The 19,718-nt window shown below is 51.4% G+C and overlaps 1 long non-coding RNA gene across 1 annotated transcript; it reads right to left on the bottom strand.

Moving 5' to 3' along the window:
• Positions 1–15,126: 15,126 nt before the first annotated feature.
• Positions 15,127–16,123, bottom strand: LOC135975051 (uncharacterized). The gene is made up of 3 exons (XR_010592108.1): positions 16,012–16,123; positions 15,870–15,917; positions 15,127–15,409 (listed from the first exon to the last, which is right to left on the bottom strand). It is a non-coding gene; the product is annotated as an uncharacterized LOC135975051 (long non-coding RNA).
• Between the last annotated feature and the right edge of the window lie 3,595 nt (positions 16,124–19,718).

Genomic DNA, 19,718 nt, shown 5'->3' with positions numbered 1-19,718 from the left:
TCTAATCACTGGGGCTGGCATCAAACCTCTGACTCCTGTTCTGACCCTGGGCTCTGACTCCTAAGCATGATCACCCATGTCCTGGTCGCAGACACTGAGGTGTTTAATGCCTGTTTTGGTTCAGTCTTCACTAAAATTGTGACCAGATACTCAACACAATTAATATTAACAGCAAGGGGGGAGGAATGCCAGTGAAAATAGGGAAAGAGCAGGTTAAAGTATATTTCGATAATGTAGATGTATTGGAGCTGTCAGAGCCTGATGAAATTCACCCCAGAGCATCCAAAGAACTCCCTGAAGCAATCTCAGAACTGTTCATAATTATTGTTGAGAACTAGTGGAGGACAGGTGAGGTCCCAGAGGACTGGAGATGGGCACATTGTACCTATCTTTAAAAAAGGGAACAGAAATGACCCAGGGAATTATAGACCAGTCAGAGTAACTTCAGTACCTGAAAACACACTAGAACAAATGATTAGAGAGCTCTCCTAAGAGGTTTGGGAGACCCCAGTTCAAGTCCTTTCTCTCCCTCACACAGAGGGGCAGTGAACCTGGGTCTCTTCATACTGCAGGTGAGTGCTCTAACTATCGGGATGGCACATCCTCCTCTGGCCAGGTTTTGTCTGAGACTGGATCTGATGGTTGTCCTCTGAGCAGACCTGCTGGATCAGACCCTGCAGGTGAGATAAGCGGAGAAGCACCTCTCTTCCCCAGGGTCATGGTTCGTGCTAGGGATTGGGCAGGAGATAGGTGTGTGGGTGCCTAGTGGGGGCAACAGTGCACATGACTGCAGGCAGAAAGAGGCACCTAGGGGACTGCTACTGCAAACAATTTGGCTCTGGCCTCCAAGTGAGTTTCGGTTTTTGCTACTAGTAGCAAATTCCTCTGGGAAGCAGTTCCTGACACACTGGCCAGCTTCAGCTGCCTGGATCTCAACCCCTTCCCCACCTGGGCTCTAGTGCTGAAGCCCCCCCCCCCCCCCCCCCGCTCAGACCCCCATCCTGGATCATGCCTTTTCCTGTATGAAATATGGAGCAATAATATACTAGAGAGCCGACGAGGGCCTGATCCTGCAAACCCTCCCATTTCACAGATCATGTTGGTCTCAGGGGGGCTGCTGTGACTAAGAGCTGCTGGGGAGATGGGGGTGGGGTTGCAGGGGGTGTTGGTGGCTGGGAGCATCTCTGCTGAGTAGCAGGGACACAGCACCAGATCTGGGCGATGCTCCCCCGCGTGCTCCTGTTCCATGTTTTGGAAGGAGCGGGGCTGGGGGGAGGGGAACTCAGGTGATGTATCAGGATCCAGACCGTTGGCTCAGCGCCCAGGGAGCCCCACGGACTCCTCCTCTCCGGGCTGCTGGTTACAGCGTAACAGTGACGGGACCTGCTGCTTCCCTCCAGGATCTGCCCTGAGTCTTCGCTGACACTCAGGGTATGTATACACTACGAGAGTAGTTCGATTTTACTTAAATCGAATATGTGGAATCGATATTACGAAGTTGAACGTGTGTTTCCACACTAAGGACAGTAATTCGACTGTGTGAGTCCACACTAACGGGGCAAGCGTCGACATTGGAAGCAGTGCACTGTGGGCAGCTATCCCACAGTTCCCGCATTCCGCGCTGCCCATTGGAATTCTGGGTCGAGCCCCCAATGTCTTCTGGGGAAAAAAATGTGTTGAGGGTGGTTTTGGGTAACTGTCGTCATCCAACCGTCACTCCCGCCCTCCCTCCCTGAAAGCACCGGCAGGAAATCAGTTCGCGCACTTTTCTGGTCAGTGACAGCGTGGACGCCACAGCACTGTGAGCAAGGAGCCCGCTGCGACCATCGCTGCAGTTATGGCCGTTGTCAACACCTCGCACCTTATCATCCACCTTTCCCAGAGGCAGATGCTGAGAAATCTGGAGAGGAGGCTACGGCAGCGCGGTGAGGACCTGAAGTCTGAGAGTGGCACAGACCTGTCACAAAGCACGGGACCCCACGCCGAGGACATCATGGTGGCAATGGGTCATGTTGATGTTGCAGAAAGGCGATTCTGGGCCCGGGAAACAAGCACGGACTGGTGGGACCGCATAGTGCTGCAGGTCTGGGATGAATCACAGTGGCTGCAAAACTTTCGCATACGGAAGGGGATTTTCCTGGAACTTTGTGAGTTGCTGTCCCCTGCCCTGAAGCGCAAGGACACCCGGATGCGAGCAGCCCTGACTGTCCAGAAGTCTGTGGCCATAGCCCTCTGGAAGCTTGCAATGCCAGACAGCTACCGGTCAGTCACAAACCACTTTGGCGTGGGCAAATCTACCATAGGGGTTGTTGTGATGCAAGTAGCCAACGCAATCGTTGAGCTACCTCAAAGGTAGTGACCCTTAGTGTGGATACATGCAGGTGATCATAGATGGCTTCACTGCGATGGGATTCCCAAACTGCGGTGGGGCTATACATGGAACTCACATCCCTATCCTGGCACCGGACCACCAGGCCAGCCAGTACATTAACAGAAAGGGCTACTTTTCAATGGTGCTGCAAGCACTGGTGGACCATAGGGGACGTTTTACAAACATCAACGTCGGATGGCTGGGCAAGGTTCATGACGCTCGTGTTTTCAGGAACTCTGGTCTGTTTAGATGGCTGCAGGAAGGTATTTACTTCCCGGACCACAAAATAACTCTTGGGGATGTGGAGATGCCTATAGTGATCCTTGGGGACCCAGCCTACCCGCTAATGTCCTGGCTCATGAAGCCCTATACAGGCGCCCTGGACAGTGAAAAAGAACTATTCAACTACCGGCTGAGCAAGTGCAGAATGGTGGTGGAGTGTGCTTTTGGACGTCTCAAAGGGAGATGGAGAAGCTTACTGACTCGCTCTGATCTCAGCGAAACCAATATCCCCATTGTTATTGCAGCTTGCTGTGTGCTCCACAATCTCTGTGAGAGCAAGGGGGAGACCTTTATGGTGGGGTGGGAGGTTGAGGCAAATAGCCTGGCTGCTGATTACGCTCAGCCAGACAGCCGGGTGATTAGAAGAGACCAGCGGGACGCGCTGTGCATCCGGGAGGCTTTGAAAGCTAGGTTCCTGAGTGAGCAGGGTAGCCTGTAACTATTAAGTTTGTTTAAAGAGAAGCTGAACCTGCCCCCGTTTCTTTACCCAGTGAATGTTCACTATCCTCTCCATCACATATCCCGTTCACCCCGTTCACCCCCTTCCAACACACATTTAAAAATAAAATCACTGGAAATTTGTTAATGAACACCATTTTCTTTATTACTGTTTTTGCGGTAAAGTGTTGAAACTGGGACGCAGACTGTGGTGGAGAGCGGGTGTAGTGTAGTGATGCAAAGGACGCTTCTAAACTCCATGAATGACAGGCTCCTGCTCCTAGAGCAGTCCGCACTGGTGGACTGGTTGTTTCAACGGAGCCTGCCACCCCTCCTATTCGGGACTCTGTGTGTGGGGGCTATGTGACTTTGTGGCAGGGAGAGGACGGTTACAGATCCCCTGCTGTGTGGCTCTGTGATCCAGGATAAGGACTGCTGCATAAGATCTCTAACCACCCTCCCCCGCCACAAAGTCACATAGCCTTCCCCCCCCCCACACACACACAGAACATGAAAACCACCTCCCAGACTGACCAGGGTAACTAGTGACTGCACTGTGTGTGTGCCCTGCTGCTGAACCTGCCCCCGCATCTGTACCCTGGTAAAGGTGACTGTCTTGTCCAATTACCAACCCCCTTCCCCCCCTTCAAACAGACTCTCCTCTAAAAGAACATGATGGAAACAGTAATTAACAGAAACATATTTTTTTATTAGCAACTACACATGAAACTGGGGGATGAAACTGGGACGGGGGCTTGGGTGAGGCGGGAAGGAAAGGACTTTTCAAATTTTGGGGAATGAGAGCCTTCTGCTACTCGAGCTCTCTGCAGGGTTGGAGTGAGAGTTTTCACGGACTCTGCCACCCCTCCTTCTTGGGACTTTGGGTGAGTGGGGTATGGGACTTTGTGGCGGGGGAGGGCGGTTAAAGATGGACTGCAGCGGGGCTCTGTCCTCCTGCCTCCGGTCCTGCAGAACATCCACAAGGCGCCAGAGCGTGTCCGTTTGCTCCCTCATTAGTCTAAGCAGCGTTTGAGTCGCCTGCTGGTCTTCCTGCCGCCACCTCTCCTCCCGTTCAATGTGTGATCGGTGGATTTGGGACAAGTTCTCCCTCCACTGGATCTGCTGGGCTCGGGAGCAGCCCATAAGTTCCGAGAACATGTCCTCCCGTGTCCTCTTCTTCCTACGCCTAATCTCCGCTAGCCTCTGGGAGTGTGATGCCAGGGTAGGTCGGGAGACAGTCGCAGCTGTGGGATGGGAAAAGGGAGTGAATTCCTCACAAAGAAATTTTTTTGTGAACAAAGAACATAGTCTTTCTCTGTGAACAAGACCATGCACAGCACCTATCACGTGCGCACTCAGGACAAGGTCGAATTTTCGGCCTTCGCATTCACTGCCTGGGGTCTTGCAGTGCAGATCAGACAAGCGGGGCAGGACAGCGGAATTTGGGTAGCAGGCTGACATGGTAAGCCGTAGACTTGTGGCTGCTTAAAACTTTAATAATAGCACTGGCCTCCTTTCACGTTCAAAGCAATGCCAGTTCCTGCTGCCAGCAATCCGGCAAGCATGAACTCTGCCCCTGTCCCACCCCCTCGCGGCTGTCCCCGGGAAAGATCCCTGTATGCTGCCCCTCTCCCGCCTCCACCGCGTGGCTGTAAACCACCGGTTACAGTTCTGTAAAGGAACGGGCAAGCAGTCCCAACACTAACATTCCCCTACCTAATTCAAAGCAGATCACCATGAGCGACATCACCCTGATGAGGATTTCAGAGACCGAGAAAGAAAGGATGCTTCGGGAAAGCCTGCAAAGACCAGGGCCGTATGCCGCCATGCTCTGCAAGGCAATGATCCCAGAGTACTTGCTTATCTCCTGGCGCGGAAACGTTTCGTACTACGGAGGACACAATAAGGCCGCTCTCCCAAGGAACCTCATGCAAAGGATTTCCAATTACCTCCAGGAGAGCTTCATGGAGATGTCCCATGAGGATTTCAGCTCTATCCCCGGACATATAGACCGGATTTTACTGTAGCTGCACTGGCAGGGACTAAACAGTAGAGCGCCTAGGGCAAAGCAATCATGCTAAAGCGGACATTGTTAGATTTTTTTTCAGTAGTTGCACTGCCAAGGACTGAAACGTTAAGCGCCTAGGGCAAACTAATCATGAAAAACCCATTGTTAATATTGTTAATGTTCCTGTTCTGTTAAAAATAAATGTTTACATGTTTAAAACACTTACCGACTGATCCTTCCCCTGGTTCTGGGTCCGGGTTAATGCCTGGGGACGGTTGGTAGGGGATCTCTGTAAGGGTGATGAAGAGATCCTGGCTGTCGGGGAAATCAGCGTTGTAAGCGCTGTCGACTGCCTCGTCCTCCTCATCTCCTTCCTCATCTTCCCCGTCCGCTAACATGTCCGAGGAACCGGCCGTCGACAATATCCCATCCTCAGAGTCCACGGTCAGTGGTGGGCTAGTGGTGGCGGCCGCACCTAGGATGGAATGCAGTACCTCGTAGAAACGGGATGTCTGGGGCTGGGATCCGGAGCGTTCGTTTGCCTCTTTGGTCTTCTGGTAGCCTTGCCTCAGCTCCTTGATTTTCACGGGGCACTGCATTGCATCCCGGCTGTATCCTCTCTCTGCCATGGCTTTTGAGATCTTCTCGTAGATCTTCGCATTCCGTCTTTTCGATCGCAGCTCCGAAAGCACGGACTCATCACCCCACACAGCGATCAGATCCAAGACTTCCCGATCAGTCCATGCTGGGGCCCTCTTTCTATTCTGAGATTGCATGGCCATCTCTGCTGGAGAGCTCTTCATCGTTGCCAGTGCTGCTCAGCTCGCCATGATGTCCAAACAGGAAATGAGATTCAAAGTGCCCCCACAGGAAAAGGAATTCAAATTTTCCCGGGGCTTTTCCTGTGTGGCTGGTCAGAGCATCCGAGCTCAGACTGCTGTCCAGAGTGTCAACAGAGTGGTGCACTGTGGGATAGCTCCAGGAGCTATTAGCGTCGATTTCCATCCACACCTACCCTAATTCGACATGGCCATGTCGAATTTAGCGCTACTCCCCTCGTCGGGGAGGAGTACAGAAGTCGAATTTAAGAGACCTCTATGTCGAACTAAATAGCTTCGTTATGTGGACGGGTGCAGAGTTAATTCGATGTAACGCTGCTAAATTTGACATAAACTCCTAGTGTAGACCAGGCCTCACACTCGGCCATTGCACTCCGGCGGGGACTTTCTCCTGGGGCTGGGACCAGCCCTGGGCTCTGCCGACACCAGCTCCGGAGCCTGCAGCTGAGGGGAGAGACCCGGGGGAAGGGCCGGGGCCGGGCAGGAAAGTGACTCTGCACTAACGGCCCCTCCTCGCCCCAGCTCCGCTCGGGGGGTCTGCGAGTCCCAGAGCTGCTGCCGCCCTCACCCAGCAGAAGTCTGCAGAAGTCGCCATTTAGTCACTTCTGATCTCCTCCCCTCCCCCCCCCATTGATCAGCTGTTGTTTCCCACCCCCGTCCCCACTCAGTGACTCCGGATTTCAGCTCCCCCCCCCCAGCAGCATCCCGCCCCTTCCACCTTCCCCATTCTACCTCCACCCAGGGGCGGGGCTGAGAACTGGCTGCTGCTTTTTGCTGCTTTATGTCCCCAGCCGGACCGAGCTGTGGCGGGCGGGGGAATTACTGAGACCCCAGCGATCCCGGGGGGGGGGCAGGGACACCCCTCGGCAAACTGCCCCTCCCAGTCCCATCCCCCCACCTCCGGGCCTGCGGGAGGGGCTGGTCCTTCCACAGGAATTTGCTCCGCTCCAACCAGCCCGGGACACAGACCGTGACTTACACCGGCGGGGGCTCGGCCCCGTCCATTCAGCTACACATGTAACAGAAATAACGATGACGGGTCGGGTCTCAACCCCTCCGGCGCCGTGACTCCCTGTATGGAGCGGGTGCAGCAGCCTGGGTGAGTGACATGGGGATTTATGGTACAAACTCCCCCCCCGCACCCCCCCCCCAGGGAATGGCCGGTTTCTCCCTCCCCCCCCCCTTTGTTATTTCCAGATTCTGTGAATCCCTCCCAGCCCCACCGTGGTCTGCAGGGCCATTGCCCCGAGGGAGGGCAGGTGCTGTTACCACTGCCACCCTCCTACGGGTGCCAGGTGTGACGCCATGTATAGCAACCCTCCCATTTTGCAACTGGGTGCGGTTTCCGCGACACAAAGTGACATCTGGGCTACTTGCTACTGCCTGGTCCATGGGGTTGCGAATCAGGAGGGATGGAGTTTGTGGTCAAAAACACTCCCGATCTGCTTCCTCTTTTTCTGTGTGTGAATCCGTGAAAAGGGAGGTAAGGTTTAGGGGTACGGAGAATGCCCCTGAGCCCAAGGTGAGACCAGAGTGGCCCCCTTCATTTTTTCCACTGGCTTCCTCCTTGTTTATTTCCAATCACTTGGCTCCTCATGCACCTGTCACTGGTCCAGTGATGGTTGCAAAATGGGAGGGATGGGGTTTGTGGTCAAAAACACTCACGATCTGCTTCCTCCTGGCTAATGTGCCAAATTGATCTATTGCATGATTGAGGCGCGCTGTTTCACTTTTTTGTGTGTGAATCTGTGAAAAGGGAGGTAAGGTTTGGAGGTACGGAGCATGCCCCTGAACCCAAGGTGAGACCAGAGTGGCCCCTTTCATTCAATTCGTGCAAAGGGAGGTAAGGTTTGGGGGTATGGAACATGCCCCTAAGCCCAAGGTGATACCAGAGTGGCCCCTTTCATCGATCTGCTTCCTCCTGGCTAGCATGCCCCTGAGCCCAAGGTGAGACCAGAGTCCCTTTTCATTTTTTCCACTGGCTTCCTCCTTGCTTATTTCCAAGCTGTTTCGCTGTTTTGTGTGTGAATCCGTGAAAAGGGAGGTAAGGTTTGGGGATACGGAGCATACCCCTGAGCCCAAGGTGATACCACTTTCATTTTTTAAATTTACTTTTACAATTTGCATCATACATATGGACACAAATACAGAGAATGATTTTTCAAATAAAAAACATTTATTAATCTGGTATATACATTAAAAATGTCTTTTGGTTGCATTATGTTTTGAACAAGAGGCATTTAAACAATTTTTTATTTTTTGGGGGGGGTAAAGAAGTGAACTATGCACATTTTTTGCAGTTGTACTCTTTCTTCTCATCAGTCAGGTAGTCTTGATTGGTTCCTTCTGTAATGCAGGGCATATGTGCCCACCTCTTGCAAGAATCACACTGGACCTTTGATAAGTGACAATTAAGAAATGAAATCACAGAAGTTATAATGTTACACATACTTTGCATTCACTCATGCTATTCCTTCCACATGTCAGCATTACCTAACATATGTATGCCTATCAGCATGAAGAAAATGTTTACTGATGTGGAATTTTTACAAGAATCATGATCCTTAGGCAGTTTATGGCATTTATTTCTCATACAATTCTATGTTTCTTACCATCGTGCTATCCTCACTTTCCTTTTCACAGTTGACGAGGTTGCAGTATATGCAGTAGTCTTCCATGTTTTCTTAAAAATATATATAGCGTTATGAAATGATGAATACATTATGACCAAAACAGAAAATGCAAATCTTAATTTATTAATTAATGTCAATATTTTAATCCAGTCAATGGTTTGAACGTATCTTTTTCTTTTTTGTGAGTCATATTTTCTCAAATTTTTAGTTTACTGACCCTGTATCTAAAAATGCCAATTTCATTTAACTGGCCGATCAATAGCAATCATTCACCCGATTCAAATTTTTGTGTACTTAAAGATATTATTGATTCATAGTCACCATTACAGAACCAAACCTGTGAGATATCCCACTTTAGGGGTATTAAGATAACTGTCTGCTATGTGCCATAATTCACCTCTTCATGTTATCTTCACATGTGCCTAATGAGACAAGAGTACATGGTAGAAAGTAATTACCTGACTCCTTCATTAGAAGAATTGCTATATGTCTTCTAAACACAGTATTAGCCTCTTGTGTTGTTTCTACCATACTGATGTCTTTGTGCTGCAAATACACTTCTGCAAACTAACAACACTGATCTTTAAAATAAACATCTTAATTACCAGAGGTGAAAGTGGGCCGGTTCAGCATACTGGTAAGACCCGGCCACCGGTACCGGCCCTTACACAGCTGACGTTACACTTCCGCTGTGGTAGTGCTTTATGCTTTAACGTCGCTGCCCTGTTTAGCACCCTCCCTCACCCCCCCGCATCAGCGGCCCTGCCATAGGGTCTGGCAATGCTGTTGGATGCTCCTGGCAGGGCTGCCAACAGTGTTGGAGCAAAATGGGCCCTGGGTTCCAGCGATTTACAAGGGCCTGGTTGTCCTGGCCACTGCAGCAACAGCTGTGAGGAAGGGCTGACTGGTGGAATCTGGCCCCCCAGCACCGCACCTTCCGCTGGAGACCCCATCCCTTCTGGGGGCCACAAGCCCACCCCACACACCTTGGCAAGGATGCTGGTGCAGTGCCCACTGGCAGGGGCGGCTCCAGGCACCAGCAGAGCAAGCATGTGCCTGGGGCGGCACATGCTAAGGGGAGGCATTCCATCCATTCTTGGGGCGGCAGAGTCCGAGCGTTTTTTGTTTTTTTTTTGCTTGGGGCAGCAAAAATGGTAGAGCCGGCCCTGCCCACTGGTAATCTCTGGCATTTACTTTCACCCTGGATAATTACACAAACATAACAAATAATAATGGCAATTTGGTATTCAATACCTTTAAGATGAGTGGTCCACAGTTGTGGCCATCACTTTGGGATGATGAACAATGTTACTGTTCCAATCAGATGAGGATTTTCTAGTTAATTGTTTGATGAAGTTTCTGAAATTTTTAGAGAGTACATTAGCAGACTGCATAAATGAGCTTTGCTTTCCCTTTTTTCCCCCTCCGGTTTATGGACATAGATAAAAATCCATTCTATCTCTTTTTAATTAATGATCGAAATGACTTATTGTTCACATATATACACACTTGGTTTCATATTATTGTCTCACTCTTAGGATATGTCTACACTAAGGGATTAATCCGAATTTATATAATTCGAATTTTGGAAACAGATTGTATAAAGTCGCATATATGCGACCACACTAAGCACATTAATTCGGCGGTGTGCGTCCATGTACAGGGGCTAGCGTCGATTTCCGGAGCGTTGCACTGTGGGTAGCTATCCCATAGCGATCCCATAGTTCCCGCAGTCTCCTCTGCCCATTGGAATTCTGGGTTGAGATCCCAATGCCTGATGGGGCCAAAAACATTGTCGCGGATGGTTCTGGGTACATCCTCCCCCCTCTCCAGGGAGGCAACAGCAGTCAACCGTTTCGCACCTTTTGCCTGGGTTAACAGTGCAGATGCCATACCACAGCAAGCATGGAGCCCGCTCAGCTCAAGACAGCAGTCATGAACATTGTAAACACCTCATGCGTTATCGTGCAGTTTATGCTGAACCAGAACCTGCAAAACCAGGTGGCGAGGAGTAGGCTACGGCAGCGCGGTGGCGAGAGTGATGAGGACATGGACATGGAATTCTATCAAACCGCGGGCCCCGGTGCTTTGGAGATCATGCTGTTAATGGGGCAGGTTATAGCCGTGGAACGCCGATTCTGAGCCCGGGAAACAAGCACAGACTGGTGGGACCGCATAGTGTTGCAGGTGTGGGACGATTCCCAGTGGCTGTGAAACTTTCGCATGCGTAAGGGCACTTTCATGGAACTTTGTGACTTGCTGTCCCCTGCCCTGAAGCGCCAGAATACCAAGATGAGAGCAGCCCTCACAGTTGAGAAGCGAGTGGCGATAGCCCTGTGGAAGCTTGCAACGCCAGACAGCTACCGGTCAGTCGGGAATCAATTTGGAGTGGGCAAATCTACTGTGGGGGCTGCTGTGATGCAAGTAGCCAAAGCAATCACTCAGGTGCTGCTACGAAAGGTAGTGACTCTGGGAAATGTGCAGGTCATAGTGGATGGCTTTGCTGCAATGGGATTCCCTAACTGTGGTGGGGCAATAGATGGAACCCATATCCCTATCTTGGCACCGGAGCACCAGGGTACCCAGTACATAAACCGCAAGGGGTACTTTTCAATGGTGCTGCAAGCACTTGTGGATCACAAGGGATGTTTCACCAACATCAACGTGGGCTGGCCGGGAAGGGTTCATGACGCTCGCGTCTTCAGGAACACTACTTTGTTTAAACGGCCGCAGCAAGGGACTTACTTTCCGGACCCAAAAATAACCATTGGGGATGTTGAAATGCCTATAGTTATCCTTGGGGACCCAGCCTACCCCTTAATGCCATGGCTGATGAAGCCATACACAGGCAGCCTGGACAGGAATCAGGAGCTGTTCAACTACAGGCTGAGCAAGTGCAGAATGGTGGTTAGGGTTACCATACGTCCGGATTTCCCCGGACATGTCCGGCTTTTTGGTCCCCAAATCCCCGTCCGGGGGGAATTGCCAAAAAGCCGGACATGTCCGGGGAAATAGGGAGGCTAGGATCTCTGAATCTGTGTGTGTGGGTCGCCCGCTGTGACATCATCTCGGTGCGACACTCGGCTCCTGCCCAGGGCCTACTGGGGGCTGTAGTCCGGCCGGGCCTCACGCTCCAGGGAGAGCCGGGAGAGGGGAGTGGCCGAGAACTACAACTCCCAGCGGCCCCTGCGACGCGACCAACCTGCCCCTGTGAGGCAGCAAGCCGTTGGGGGAGGGGGGGCACGGGCCCCTGTCCTTTGGGTGGGGGGTGTCTCTGGGGGCCGCTCGGCAGCCATCGCAGAGCTTGGGGGCGCCCCGGGGGGGGTTGTGCACGGAGCCTCCCCCCCCCCCCCCGCGTTCTTACACGTCTGGGTGAGGAGGCTATGGAACATGGTGAGGGGGAGGGAGGTTATACAGCGGCTGCAGCGGCACTCTGTTATCCTGCTGCCGTTCCTGAAGCTCCACCAGACGCCGGAGAATGTCCGTTTGATCACGCAGCAGCCCCAGCGTTGCAGCTTGCCACCTCTCATCTCGAGCATCCCTCATGACCTCACGTTCACTGGCCTCTTTCCTGTACTTAGATACCGTGTCCTTCTACTCATTCAAATGAGGTCTTTCATTGCTGGTGCATTCCATTATTTCCGAGAACATCTCGTCTCGCATCCTCTTTCTCCGCCGCCTTATCTGAGATAGCCTTCAGGACAGAGAAGGGAGGCTTGAAAAATTTGCAGCTGCTGGAGGGATAAAAAAAAGGAGAGAAGTTTTTAAAATGATACATTTTACAGAACAATGCTTATACTCTTTCATGGTGAACAACACTATTCACATTACATAGCACATGTGATTTCAGTACAAGGTCACATTTTCCATCTTAATATTGAGTGTCTGTGGCTTTGGTGTGAGAGATCACAGACACAGGTCCGGGCAACAGAATTCAGCTTGCATGCGGCCATGGTAAACCACTGTCTTTCGGCTTCTGCGCCCTCCTTTCCCACATACCAAGCAAAGCCCGTTGACTGCTGCGGTTTTCCTGTTAACCTTCAGCAGCAGAAAACAAACTAACCCCCCCTGCATCCAATTCTCTGGGATGATCGCTTTATCCCTCTCCCCACTGCGTGGCTGGTATCAGGGAAGATCCCTGCAGAAACCAAACTAACCCCCCGCACCCTCCCTCCTGCCATGAATTAACTGGGATGATCGCTGTACCCCTCCCCCCACCACGTGGCTGGTATCAAGGAAGATCCCTGCTAGCCAAAGACGAAAAGCTCAGCGCCAATTCCCCCCCCCCCCCCCCCCCCCGCTTGACTAACTGCAGGGAAGGATTTCTTTTCAGCCACAGGCTGAAACAGCCCAGTAGGAATGGCTATCTCTGTCCCCTTAATTAAATTCCCGTATTTCAACCAGGTTACCATGAGCGATATCACTCTCCTGAGGATTACACAGCGAGATAAAGGACGGATGTTGCTTGAATGCCAGCAAACACCGGGACCATACGCTGCCAGGCTTTGTCAGGCAGTGATACCAGATTACTTGCTGCAGGCATGGCGTGGTCAAGTGTCCTACCATGGAGGATGGAATAAGGCTGCACTGCCCAGAAACCTTCTGCAAAGGCTTTTGGAGTACCTCCAGGAGAGCTTCATGGAGATGTCCCTGGAGGATTTCCGCTCCATCCCCAGACACATTAACAGACTTTTCCAGTAGCTGTACTGGCCGCGAATGCATCCCAAGTCCTCAGGGCAAATTAATCATTAAAAAACGCTTGCTTTTAAACCATGTTTTATATTTTAAAAGGTAAACTCACCTGAGGTCTTCCATGGGGTCATGGTCTTGGGTACTGGGTTGGGAGGGTACTTCAGTCAGGCTGAGAAAAAGATCCTGGCTGTTGGGGAGAACGGAGTGCTGTGTGCTCTCCGCAAGCTCGTCCTCCTCCTCCTCCTCTTCCCTGTCCGCAGAATCCTCAGGTGTGGCTGATGAGATTACCCCCGCCTCGGAATCCACGGTCAGAGGTGGGGTAGTGGTGGCGGCCCCCCCTAGAATTGCATGCAGCTCGGCGTAGAAGCGGCATGTCTGCGGCTCTGACCCGGAGCGACCGTTTGCCTCCTTTGTTTTCTGATAGGCTTGTCTGAGCTCCTTGACTTTCAGGCGGCACTACTCTGAGTCCCTATTGTGGCCTCTCTCCATCATGCCCTTGGAGATTTTTTCAAAAGTTTTGGCATTTCGTCTTTTCGAACGAAGTTCTGCTAGCACTGAATCCTCTCCCCATACAGCGATCAGATCCAGTACCTCCCGTACGGTCCATGCTGGTGCTCTTTTTCGATTATCGGCCTGCATGGTTATCTGTGCTGATGAGCTCTCTGTGGTCACCTATGCTCTCCTGTGCTGGGCAAACAGGAAATGAAATTCAAATATTCGTGGGGCTTTTCCTGTCTACCTGGCCAGTGCATCCGAGTTCAGATTGCTGTCCAGAGCGGTCACAATGGTGCACTGTGGGATAGCTCCAGGAGGCCAATACCATCGAATTGCGGCCACACTAACCCTAATTCGAAATGACAATATCGATTTTGGCGCTACTCCGCTCGTCGGGGAGGAGTACTGAAATCGATTTTAAGAGCCCTTTATTTCGAAATAAATGGCTTCGTTGTGTGGACGGGTGCAGGGTTAATTCGATTTAACGCTGCTAAATTTGAATTAAACTCATAGTGTAGACCAGGCCCTACTCAATGTATCACCTGATTTGCTGTGACCCATGTTGATAATAACACATTCTCAATCATGCAACATGGTACTGTTTCGTGTTCACATTCTGTTAAGTTGTTCCCCAGAGTCAAATCACACAAGTTCACTTAAAGTCCATTACTAGGCATATTCAGTACAAGTACATGCTGTTTCAATTTTTATTTGTAGCTAACAGGAAGATATTAGTCTCACAATTATTACATTCCCTTTAAAAAGAAATTTCAATGGAACAGTTAATGTCCACTGTAAAAGTAAGTATCTAATAAATCACCTCCAATTCCTCAGGGATGTTCTTTCATATCTCATCTCATCACACAAGGGGTGAATTATTAACAATTCTTTTCTTTTCCATCGAGACTATCTGTGAGTTTAAATATATTCACAAATTATATTGGTAATGTGATTATTTCAAACATTTTATAATGATTTATCAAAAATCATTATGCAATTAACATATTCTCGTTTGTAATGTCTCAGTAACACACAAGAGAAAAGCATATTGTGAAATCATTGATCAATTCATTACAGAATGTATTCTTCCAAGTTACATTCACAACATAACTTGACAATAGCATTTTATTTTTAACATTCACATTCCACTTTCATTTGCATGCACTGAACTCACTGAAAACCCACAACACGGGAAATTATATCACTGCTACCATAGTTGGGTTACAAATCTCCTATTTATTATAACATTTATTGACCATAATCCACAACTGCAATACAAAACATCTTACCACAGGAACCCAATGACCTGGTGTGTGGTAAGGAAGCAATAATATATCATTTTGAAGTAATTCACTCTGTATTTATTTTTTAAAAAATAATTAGAAATGCAATTATAGTTTCCAGTGAAGCAAACAATGAAATGTACATTATACTGTATTTCCCAGTTTCATTACATGTATTGCTATTAGACTACTGCTCCACATCAAACACACCATTGTATTTGCTGTTTCACACTGTGTTTAACTCAATTAATGAAATTGTGCTTTGCTCATGCTATGTATGAAAGTGTGTTAGCATTTACCTTCACTTCCATTTGTGGAGCTCTGCCTGAGAGAATGACAGTAGAAACTACTGATGAGATGGCTTGTACCTGTTGACAGTCAACAAAGTTATTAATGCATTAATAATTGTGGCACATGAAGAACATAATGAATTTAATATAGACAGACATGCAAGGGATCCTTAGTGTTACAAATCAGATATGTATATATAAGAGAGTTCTATAAAAAAAAAAGATTTGTAATCAATGTGCTCGGTCTTACTTAATGTAAAAACCAACTAAGCTGTTCGCATATTTGTGTTCAATTAATGGACCCACTGAACTGTACAGCAAAACGAATGTGGCCCTGGATTGTATGTCCGATATGCACCTCCAAATACATTTCAGTAAATGTTTGGCAGCAGTAAATACACAGAAATGTTGCAATTTCAGGTTTATGTTGATATTTCAAGGATATTTGGTCTTCAATATGTTGTGCCACATATTCACGTGACTGTTTCCTTACTGAATCAATGTACAGTTTCATGTACCATCACAGTACGTAGCCTACCTTTCCATCTGCTTTCTCGACCACACAGCTCAAATATGCATCAATAACCTACAACACATGATGAAAGAAAAGGCACAATTTCAATAATATTTGATGAATTAATCCCATTAACAAATACATGTTTAGTGTTACTTAAATGTACCTCATAACTTATCCAGCTTCTCGGTTTCAGGCAATGAAATGAGGAGCCATACAATTTTATGTTTCTCACTTTGGCCTCCAGTCTCTCTGTGTGTTTGTCGGTCATTACAAATTTGACTAGGAAAAACATATTAACACATATTACATGCATGGTAATACAGTTGGGGTGTGCTAGGGTAACCAGATGTCCCGATTTTATAGGGACAGTCCAGAGTTTTGGATCTTTTTCTTATATAGGATCCTATTACCCCCGACCCCCTGTCCCGATTTTTCACACTTGCTGTCTGGTCACCCTAGTGGTGTACACATGTGTGGGTCCCAGCTGCTCCCTGCCCCCCTCATTGAAGCAGGTGGGCAGGGTTACTGCCCTGGGTACTGCAGGGCACCAGTGGACATGGGGCTGACTGGAGGCAGGGCAGGGTCTGACTGGAGGTAGGGTCTGGCTGCAGGCAGGGCAAGGAGTGCAGGGCTGACTGGAGACAGGGGTGTGTGGGGCGGGCGGGCGGGCTGGCTGGCTCCAGGCAGGGCCGCAGGCAGGTGCAGCAGGGGTTGGCAGGGCTGGAGACAGAGGAGTGTGGGACTGGCTGGCTTCAGGCAGGGGGGTGCGGCAGGGGTTGGCTGGAGACAGGGCAGGGGGGTGCGGGGCTGGCTGCAGGCAGGGCAGGGGGTGCAAGGCTGGTGCAGGCAGGGCAGGGGGTGCGGGGCTGGATGCAGGCAGGGCAGGGGGTTCAAGGCTGGTGCGGGCAGGGGGTGTGTGGGGCTGGCTGGCTTCAGGCAGGGCCGCAGGGGGGTGCAGCAGGGGTTGGCTGGAGGCAGGGTAGAGGATGCGGCAGAGGCTGGCTGCAGGCAGGGCTGGCTGCAGGCACGGCGGGGGGCAGGGCTGGTGCAGGCAGGACAGGGGGTGCAGAGCTGGAGGTAGGGCAGGGGGTGCATCAGGGGCTGGCTGCAGGCAGGGGGTGCAGGGCTGGCTGGAGACAGGTGCGGGGCTGTGGGCAGGGCAGGGGGTGCGGGGCTGGTTGCGGGCAGGGGGTGTAGCAGAGGCAGCTGGAGCCCCAGCCCTTTAAATAGCCCCTGAGCCCCCCACTATCCCAGGGTTCTGGGGGCTATTTAAAGGGCCTGGGGCTCCCCCTCTTCTACTGCCCCGGCCCTTTAAATAGCTGTGGGAGCCCTGAGGAAGCAGCGGGGCTCTGGCGGCTATTTAAAGGACCGGGGTGGTAGAGGCAGCGGGAGCCCCGGACTTTTTAAATAGCCCCCAGAGCCCCGCAGCTCTACCCCAGGGCTCCAGCAGTGGGGCTCTGGGGCTGGGCTCAGGGATGTGGGGAGATGGTGTCAGGGGGTTGTCCGGCTCAGGGGGGCTGGGCTCCGAGCAGGGGGTTTGGGCTGTGGAGGGGATGGATGAGGTCTGGAGGTGTCCGGCTCAGAGGGGCTGGGCTGGGAGCTGGGGGTCTGGGCTGTGGGGGGATGGGGTCAGGGGGTTGTCCGGCCCCTCCCTTACCATGCCGCTTACCCCCTCTTCCAGAGCCTCAGCATGCCGCATCCATGACGCCGGGGGATGGGATGGGGGAAGACGGAAGCGGGGGGAGCCTCCGACATACTCGGGGCCTGGGGCAAATTGCCCCACTTGCCACCCCCCTCTGGGTGGACCTGCTGAATAGTGGTGACCTGGGAAGGGGCGGGGGGAGTGTAGCAGATGCCAATTTGAGGTGAATATTCTCTTGGCCAGATTCTAGTGGGTTTATGGTGATTTGTGCTATGGACTGGAGCAAAGTGGCTGGTGAATAACGAAGAATCTGGTTAATAATTATTCTCTAAATTCAGCTTTCTTCTTTTTCTCTCTGTGAATTATCACTAATTCAAAATAGTAGTGTGCAAGTTGACTGGATAATGATAATAGCATAATCTCTTGTTAGAACATTGTAAACCCTACTACCTGATTTTTATATTAAACACTTACAATACATAATACAAGAAATCCCTGATGTTAGAACCTGGCTATGCCGCTGCTGTAGGGGGCTCATCACCCAGCAGCTGGGGGCCACCATGTGGGCTCGGCAGGGCTGCTGGCCACGGGGCCAATGGGTGTGGGTGGGATCTCAGGAGTCATGTCCCAGGGATCTGCCCTGCTCCCCAGCACTGCTCCAGCTCTGAGCTGTCTCCACTGCCACTGCCTGGGACCTGTGGGGCCCCACCTGCCTCCCCAGGGAAAGAGCCACCTGGGATTGGTGCAGAGGCTGGGCCAGTCTCAGCCAGTCCCAGAGGACGGCTGCGGGAGGGGGACAGTGTGGGAGGCTCAGCTGGGTCCTGCCAGGCATGTGGGTCCTGAGGGAGCCTGGCCCGGGTAGGCCCTGCTCCTGCTCCAGCCTGGCTGATTGCACCCCCAAGGGCCGGAGTTATCCTGCCCCAGGACAAGCTCTGGCTGCGCTGCCGGCTCAGCCTGGCAAACACAGTCACCTCCCATCAGGGCCGGGTATTGTGGCTGGGGGTTAGGGTGTGGGAGAGTAGGTCTCTAGTGGGTCTGGGGGGGTGCTGTGCAGTGGGGGGTGGAGAGATCTGTGTGTGTTGGGGCACTGGGAAGTGTGCAGGGGTCTGGGTGGGGCACTGTGCAGTTGTGGCAGTGGGGCGGTGGGGGGCACTGGGCAGTGAGGGAATCTGTGAGGGGGCTCTGGGCGGGGAGGGGCAGGGCAGTGTGCAGTTGTGGGAGGGCTGTGGGGGGTCTGCAACTAGGGGGCACTGGGCAGTGAGAGGATTGGGGGGGTTCAGAGTGGTCTGTGGGAGGGCACTGGGCATGGGGGTTTGTGGGGGTCTTTTCACGTATTCACACACAAAAACGTGAAACAGCACGCCTCAATTGTCCAATAGATCAATTTGGCACATTAGCCAGGAGGAAGCAGATCGTGAGTGTTTTTGACCACAAACCCCATCCCTCCTGATTCGCAACCTCATGGACCAGTGACAGTGCATGAGCAGCCAAGTCATTGGAAATAAGCAAGGAGGAAGCCAGTGGAAAAAATGAAAGGGGCCATTCTGGTATGACCTTGGGCTCAGGGGCATGCTCCGTACCCCCAAAGCTTACCTCCCTTTTCACGGACTCACACACAAATACGTGAAACAGCGTGCCTCAATCGTCCAATAGATCAGTTTGTCACATTAGCCAGGAGGAAGCAGATCGATCAAAGGGGCCACTCTGGTATCACCTTGGAGTCATGGGCCCGCCCCGAAGGGGAAGAAGCATGATGGGAGCACAGGGCCGGGCTGGCCAGTGTGCGTCTGGCAGCTCCCGGTTTGTAAACAGTGCTATTGTATGGGCTGGGTGGAGCAGGGTTGTTCCTGCCGTGCCATGACCCATCTCCCATTGCCCCCGGCCAGCCCATCGCTCTGAGGACTCTGCCCCCCTGCCCCATGTCCCCATTTCCCCCCTGGGGGACCACAAATATGTTTAGCACCAGGCCCACAAAAGGTTAATCCAGCCCTTTTTGGGGTCCAGGCTCTGGGATGGAGTTGGGGTGCAGGAGGGTTGCAGGCTATGGGGAGTTTGAGTGAGGGGTGCAGGCTCTGACCTGGGGCATGGGATTGGGGTACAGGAGGGGGTGCAGACATGTGGGCTCTGGGAGGGAGTTAGCAACTCAGCACGTTATATAAGAGAAATGAGCTGCAGTGATTTCATATAGACATAGAAACTGATAGAAGACACTTTTACATATTCAAAAT

This window comes from Chrysemys picta, chromosome 12 (genome assembly GCF_011386835.1).
Source record: "Chrysemys picta bellii isolate R12L10 chromosome 12, ASM1138683v2, whole genome shotgun sequence".
NCBI classification, from domain to species: domain Eukaryota; kingdom Metazoa; phylum Chordata; order Testudines; family Emydidae; genus Chrysemys; species Chrysemys picta.
This window is presented reverse-complemented; position numbering and strand designations above follow the sequence as displayed.